At 47.4% G+C, this 7635-nt stretch overlaps 1 long non-coding RNA gene across 2 annotated transcripts; it reads left to right on the top strand.

Moving 5' to 3' along the window:
• The first annotated feature begins 296 nt into the window (after positions 1-296).
• LOC138830278 (uncharacterized) lies at positions 297-6297 on the top strand. Of its 2 annotated transcripts, XR_011372964.1 has the most exons (5): positions 297-402; positions 823-934; positions 3096-3291; positions 4121-4253; positions 6122-6297. It is a non-coding gene; the product is annotated as an uncharacterized lncRNA (long non-coding RNA). The 2 variants fall into 2 exon arrangements; XR_011372963.1 differs by lacking the exon at positions 823-934.
• The last annotated feature ends 1338 nt before the right edge of the window (positions 6298-7635 follow it).

Genomic DNA, 7635 nt, shown 5'->3' with positions numbered 1-7635 from the left:
TAATCAAGTCCTCCAAGACAAAGCAGTACCTCCTTTAATCCTGTGCTCCTCCATCTCGTCTCACCCCCTGGCCTTGTTCGTGCTTTGGGTCAGCATGGTTCTGGCTGGATGGGAGGGCTCCAAGGAAGATCCCAGAGCAATCACCCCACCTCCTTCTGCCCTGCTCACCCTGATGCTTCTGCTCTTTGCCATAGACCTTCTTCCTGGAATCCATCCATGAGGTCATCACCACCATCATAGTGGTGAGTGGTGGGTGTGGCCTAACTAGGGGCAGTCAGAGGTGGAAGTAGGTCTGGGACTAGGAGCTTCCACTTTGGGTGTGGGCTGAGGCCTGGGCTGACTTTTATTTCATCCTGAGCCTTGCAGTGGTAGGGAGACAGTTTAGACTTTACATTGAGTCAGGTAAGATTGGAATCTGGAGGACCACTTGTGTGGGGAAGGATGTGGGACTCAGGGGGCCACTGTTGTTGGTATTTTCTTGGGACTCCCCCCTCCCTCTCTCATCCCTCAATGGTAGAAGAAAAACTTCAACTCAGGGTGTGGGAAGAGGGGGCAGGGGAATATTTTGGGTTGAACCAGACTTGTGCTTCATATTAATCCTAGCCCCTACTTCCTATTTATCTGAGGAATGGCCATATGGGTTTGGGAGGGGGAAAAATCATCCTAGCTGAGAATGTGGATCAGTGGTAGAGTGTTTGCCTAGCATGCCAGAAGTCACCAATGGGCCACCAATAGGCCATTAGATGTCCCTTGAGTTTGGGCCAACTCCCTTCAGCCTCTGCCCTACCCTACCCCCAGTTTAACCTTCCCGTTGCCCGGCAGATGGAGGCCTGAGAGAAAGCCACTTGGTCACCTACTTCTGGTGGCTGCCAACGCTTTTGAGAGTCAGTATGTCACATAGAGAGTCGTCATCTACATCAGTCTACCGGAGAAAGTGAGAGAGCACTCCTCCCCTGAGCCTGGAAGCTGTGGGCAGATCTGGATGTGGGGCATCTGGGGCGGGACCTGCTCCTTGGGGGAATCCACTATGGGGTCGGGAACCCTGACCTCTCCTCTGGCAGTTTCCATGCTGTCTTCAAGTTGCTTCTGAAGCAGTGTTGGGGAGGGGGATGGGAGGCTCAGCCTGTGCTGGCATCTGGAAACTGCTGTCTGTGCTTTCCCTGGCTAGGAGTGACAGCAGCTCCTAAATACTCTCCTCTTCTCGATCTTCTCCTGAGACAGCCAGTGCATGCACTGGGCTTTTTCCCAACATAGCTCATTCAGGACCAACATCTGCTCTTTACACACCATGAGGGACTCCTTGATAGTTTGGATGTGTGCCAAAAGCTGGCTGCATCAATGGTGGAGCTCACCTGCTGGACTCTGGAAGTCCACCTCATCAGGCAGGTCATGGATGAGGGTCTGTGGCTCCAGCTCAGTCTGGCACTGAGCTGCTGGGTTGGCCATGGGGTGCCTGAAGCTAGCCCACCATTCTTGGGTCAGGAGTTTCCCCCTGTGGATCTCATCCTCCAAGAGCACTCTCAGAGCCATGTCACTCTTGGTCTGGGGAACCTCTCCATCCTGTGTGATGGTCACATGTGGTGGGGGGGATTCACCTAGTTACCTTTTGCTTCTCCAGGGCTCATCCCTTCCCCTTCCCCAGGGAAAGCCAGGAAGCTCAGCTGGGCTTGCAGGCATTCCTCCTGTGATCTGGTGGCTTCCAGGCACTTGAGAGTGTCCTGCCACTTCGGGGACACCACCTGGTCCCTCCAGTTTGTTGAGCCCTTCACTTGCATCAGCTGCTCCAGCAGCTGGATCTGCCTCTCTAAGTGCTGCTGCAGGGCCTCCTTCTCAGACCACAGTCGCTCATTGGAGACAATGTGCCATTCACAGGAGGTTCTGAACTCCTGCACTGGCCCAGGGACTGCTCCTGCTGCTCCTGAGCTGCTTGGCTCTCTCTCTCTCAGCCACCACTATCCATTTCTCTATCTTCTTCTCTGAGCAGTCCTACTGCTCCCGCAGATGTTTCTTCATCTGCTGCTTTGTGTCCAGGATGCTGGCAAGCTCCTCCTTCTCACTGCTCACCCGGTGGAGAGCGTCCCACAGCAGGGCCAGCTTTTCCTCCGGTTGTCTATCCCACACACATGCATATCGTGGGGTCTCAGGGGTCTCCTGCTGATCCTAGGCTTTCTCCTCCAGTCTCTGCAGTTGCTCCTGCTGCTCCACGTTCTGAAGACGGAGACTGGTTTTCCTGGACCTGGATATGAAGTTGTTCCTCCAGGTTATTCAACTCCATCTTCAGTACCTAATGCCCTCCAGCGCTTGTTGGAACTTGCATATTCTCTTCTTCATGTTGCTCCTCTGTATCTACAGCACTTCCACCTTCTCCTGCAACTCTGTGTTCACTTGCTCCAGGTCATCAAAGTTTCTGGTATTTTCCTCGAGCTGAAGGATCACATCATTCAGCTGTTTGAGGAACATTTTGGTCTTCTCCTTTGCAGCAGTGACCAGAGAAGCCACTATCTCCAGCTCTGCCACACGCCACTCTGTAGCTTGTAGGCAGCTGGTGACAGCTTCATGCTCCCTTTCTCTGTCATCAGCGGCCTGCTGCACTTGGGCCAGTGCACATTGTAAATCGCTTTCTGCCGAAACCAACCGCTGTATGGGTGCCTTTTGGATTTCTACCTCCATTTTTGGTGCTGCATGTATCTGGTCTATCTTCTCCCTCTCTTACTCCCATTGACCCTGCGGGTCTGTCTCCCTACTTCAGTGGTTGGATCTTGGCACAGAGTGCCTGGTTTCTTCTTTTCTGTGGTCCAGGGTGGGCACCATATGCAGGTAGCACCTCTGTGGATCCTTGGTGGGATTGGGACCCTTGACACTCTGGACCCTGGTGGCTGTGACTGAGTCCAAAGTCAGGGTAGGCCCATGGTCGGCATCACCTTTCGCTGGACTCTCCATTCAATCTCGCTCCCCAGTGGTGTTTGTCTTGGGGATCCCTCCCTTTTTCGTGTTCTTTGTTTTCTTGAATGTTTCAGGTCTGTCGGGAGGATACTGCTGGTGTTCTTGTGGCAGCTTTTTGCCCACAGTTCTCTCATTGATTCTTATTGTTTCAGACATCTGAGCGCCAGGACGGGAAAGTTGGGCTGGCCACATTCCCAGGCTCTAGAAAATCTTCTATTCTCCCACTCACTGACTAGGACATCGTTTCCTACTCTACCTCAAAGTCACCTGGAGTCTCTTGCTCACCACTCAGCCACCTCTACATTCCTCAACTGCTGATAGTGGTGTCACCCAACAGAGGGATTCCAGGTGCTACTGGGAAGCATGTAATATGGGCATGTCCACTATTCTTGGATCCCATTGGTGAAAAAGAATGATGAAAAAATGGGGGTGTGCCTGGAATCCTGGGATGCAGACCAAATGGGCCTAGTCAACATGACAGCAGCTCCTTTACCAGGAAAGTCTGTCCAATCCAGTTGGGGACAAGAGGGAGACCTGCTTTAGCCAGATGGCTGCACAGATTGTGTGTATGTCTGTTTTTGCCAGTCCTGGACCTTGAACTCAGGATCTGGTCACAGTCCATGAGGTGTTCTTGCTCAAGATTAGCCCTCTACCACTGGAGCCACACAGCTCTACATCTGGCTTTGTTGGCATTGAGGTTGGACAGGTGTCTCAAGGACTTTCCTGCCTAGGGTTACTTTGACCATGATCCTCCTATCACAGCCTTGTAAGTATCAAGGAGGACTGGTGAGAGCCACTGGTGCTTGGCTAATCATTGTTCGGGATTATGGCTTCCTCAGTAGCCTGCAAGCCTTCAGCAATGCAAGGTGAAGTATGCTTTGGAGCCAGATCACTCAGACCCAGATGGCCATACTGCAAAGTAAGAAAATGTAAAAATGCCATCCTGCCACTTTTTTCTGTGCAATTCCCCCGTTGCACAGGGCCTGAAGTTCTAGGATCCCAGGATAGCTTGTGTTTCCAGCGGCTGCACCCCAGCCTATGGTGATGAAAGCTGAGGCACGGTTACCATGACCTGAGTTCAAGACCATGCTTGGCAAAAAAAGCAAAAAGCAGAAAAAAATTAGCTCCCTGGCTTGCAATTCACGCTGTTTCTCCTACCTTTGATTTTGAACTTAAGGCCTGGGTAACTCTGAAGCACTGTGGACGAAGGGGAAGCTCACCATGCTTGAAGACAAGAAAGTGAGGCCTGGTCCCTAGGCATGAATTAAAGTCCCAGCCCTGGAAAAATTCTATTTATATATATTGTAAAGGTAAGATTTCTACTTACATATAGATTTTCAGTCCATGTCCTGTTTGTATTGGTTATTTATTGTATTTTTGTTTTATTCATTTATTTTCCATTTTTTAATTGTGAAAATACTGTACATAGGGGATACAATTACATGGGCAAGATAATGAGTACATTTCATATCAAGCATTGTAGCCTCCTCCTTTGTTTCCACTTCCCATCCCTTCCCATGTTCCCTCTCACCCCCCCAACCAATCCTCCCTGCTCCTCCCCCGCACTCCCCCTGCACCAATGTTGTAAAGTTCATTTTTGACATAACGACTTGTACATCTCATTGCTGCAATGGGTCCACCTGTATCCCTATTTAAACGATTAATTTTTCCTGTTTCCCTCCACAAATTATACCGACATCAAATACAGTGAAAGCAGGTGTTATACTGTGGGAGAGGGACGTACAAAGCAACAAAGAAATAATATTATACATGTGTTAGAAACAATCACAAGAGAGAGAAAAATCATTTGAGTACATATCTTAGGGTTCATTTCCCTAACATCACCTTATCTGACCTATTCTGCTTGACCCAGACATATACTAGATATTGCAAATAAGGGAAACCATGGGACCTATGTTTCTTTGGGCCTGGCTTACTTCACTTAATATAATTTTTTCCAAGTCTTTCCATTTCCTAATAAATGGGGCAATGTCATTCTTTCTGATGGAGGCATAGAATTCCATTGTGTATATATACTACGTTTTCTTGATCCATTCATCTACTGAGGGGCATCTGGGCTGGTTCCATATCTTAGCTATAGTAAATAGTGCTGCAGTAAACATAGTCGTGCTGGTAGCTTTAGTGTGGTCTTGTTTGTAAACATTTGGGTAAATGCTCAAAAGTGGGATTGCTGGGTCATAGGAGAGTTCTATGTGGAGTCTTTTGAGGAACCTCCATACTACTTTCCAAAGTGGTTGAACAAGTTTACACTCCCACCAACAATGCAGTAAGGTTCTCTTCTGTCCACATCCTCTCCAGCATCTGTTGTTATTAGAGTTCTTGATTATAGCCATTCTAACTGGTGTGAGGTGGTATCTCAATGTTGTTTTGATTTCATTTCTTTTATGGCTATGGAGGTTGAGCATTTCTTCATGTGTCTATTGGCCATGCTTCTTTCCTCTTCAGAGAAGTTTCTCTTTAAGTCCTTTGCCCACTCTTTTATTGGGCAATTGTTTCTTTGAGGATGTGTTGTTGGGCGATTTAATTTTCTGATTTCCCAGTATATTTTAGATATGAGATTTTTTATTGACTCTGATGACACACATTCCATTCATGATATTGATGACAACCCATCACATAGTATCTAGATTTGCACATGTGTTCTCCATCATGTCTGACACCCAGGACTCTCAGAGAAAAGGAAAACAGGTATCACACTCAGCTTCTTACTCCATGATCCAATTGTTGGCAGTGCTGGGATCTGAACTCAGGGCCTAGCAGACCCAATTCAGACCCTGAATGGGTGTGTCAAAACTGCAACCTCAAGCCAATGAAGCTGCCAGGGCATTTCCAGACCCTGAGATTGAGCTGCAGGAGTGGACAAAATAGCCATACATGGATAGACAGGTGGTAGAACAACAAAAAAAATATATTTGTACATAGTGCCAGAGATATCTACGTAATATTCAATGACATCAACTACATTCCTACTAACTCTTAGGACTTTATTATGCCACCATTGAAGGAATAGTATTCTTTTCATGCTTAATTAACCATTCATTAAGATGAATCATTGTCCTAGGATCACTGCCTCTAATTTTGGACTTCACCAATACACGCAGAAACTTCTCATTCAATCATGCGTTTGCTAACATTTCATTGTTATTCCCATGCATAGGAACAAGTATCTTGGGATCTCCCCGCACTGGTAGGTGTCAGGACCAGGATTCAAGCTCAGGGCCTATTTTGCCGCATGGGCCTATGGTTTCCCTGATGGGCCGTTAGCCTTCTCCAATGCAAGGTGAAGTACCATTTGCAGCCGTGTAATTCAGACCCAGGATGGTCACCGTGCAAAACAAGAAAATATAAAAAATCCATCCTGCGACATTTTTTCTGTCATTTTTCTGTCATCTTTTCCTGTCATTTTTCTGTCAGTTTTTCCTGCAAAGTTTTAGAGCCTAGGATCCCAGGATCGGCTACAAGCCCATGGGAGCCCACCAGCCTGAGGTGATTGAAGCTGAGGCAGAGTTGTCATGAACTGAGTTCAAATCCCATGCTTGGCAATAATAATAATAATAATAATAATAATAATAATAATAATAATAATAATAATAATAATAATAACAATAGCACACCCTGGCTCAGAATTCTCACCATTTTTCTGCCACCTCTGAGATTCCAACTCAGGACTGGGTAACTTTGTTGCACTGTGGGGGAAAGTGAAGCTCACCATCCTTGAAGACTACAAGGTCAGGCCTAGTCTCAGGGCCTGAACTGAAGCCCGAGCACTGGCAAAAATCATATGCTCACCTACTTTATACATAGGATCTCTCTTTACATAGGGATGTGGAATGCATCATGCATTCAGTGTAGTTATTCTTTTTATTGTGTGCCTTAGTCATGGATGCATTTTGTATTTTATTGTATAAGATGACAGCTATAACTGTGCTGACATGGATGGCAACTGATTCCCATGAATATAGAGTTGCCTATATAGCATACTGCATCCTAGCTGAGACCCAGGACTTTCACAGGACAGAGAAACAGGTGCAACGATTGGCTTCTCACATCAGGATTCATCTTTTGGCAGTGCTGGGATCTGACCTCGGGGTATGGCAGGACCAATAGGCGAATGGGTCCAGGTAAGCACACCAGACTGTGAGACACTAAGGAGCGAGGCCATTCCCAGGACCTGAAATTGAGCCCCGTGTGGGCGTGGGGCAGGGCGGAGAAGGGGAGCATAACAGTCATCCTTTCATAATCTAAAGGAAGTATGTAAATAAGTACATATTTGTATAGAGTAGGATGGCGACCAGTGATGGAATCCAGTCTACCTTGTGACTAATGATTCTTGGATCTTCCCCAATGCCTCCATTTCATGACTGTGATGATTATGGCCATGTTTCATCAGCTCTTCATTAAAAATAATCTATACCCCATAAGTCCTGCCTATCATTTCCTACTAGCATCAAACTGGAACTACTCATTCAAAGATGAGATCCATCGAATTCCATGACTCTTCCTAGGTCTGGAAATGAGTATCTCAGAATCTCCCACCATTCCCTCAATGCATGGGGGCTGACCAGGATTCGACCCCGGGGCCTACGTTGCTGGGTCGGCCTCTGGATCTTCTGATGGCCAACAGGCCATCAGCCACACCAGGTAACCTTCACTCTGCAGGCCACCGTGTTT

This window comes from Dipodomys merriami, unplaced genomic scaffold (assembly GCF_024711535.1).
Source record: "Dipodomys merriami isolate MVZ:Mamm:240054 unplaced genomic scaffold, mDipMer1.0.p SCAF_1873, whole genome shotgun sequence".
NCBI classification, from domain to species: domain Eukaryota; kingdom Metazoa; phylum Chordata; class Mammalia; order Rodentia; family Heteromyidae; genus Dipodomys; species Dipodomys merriami.
Note: the sequence above shows the minus strand (reverse complement) of the source record. Positions and strands in the feature narration are given on the sequence as shown.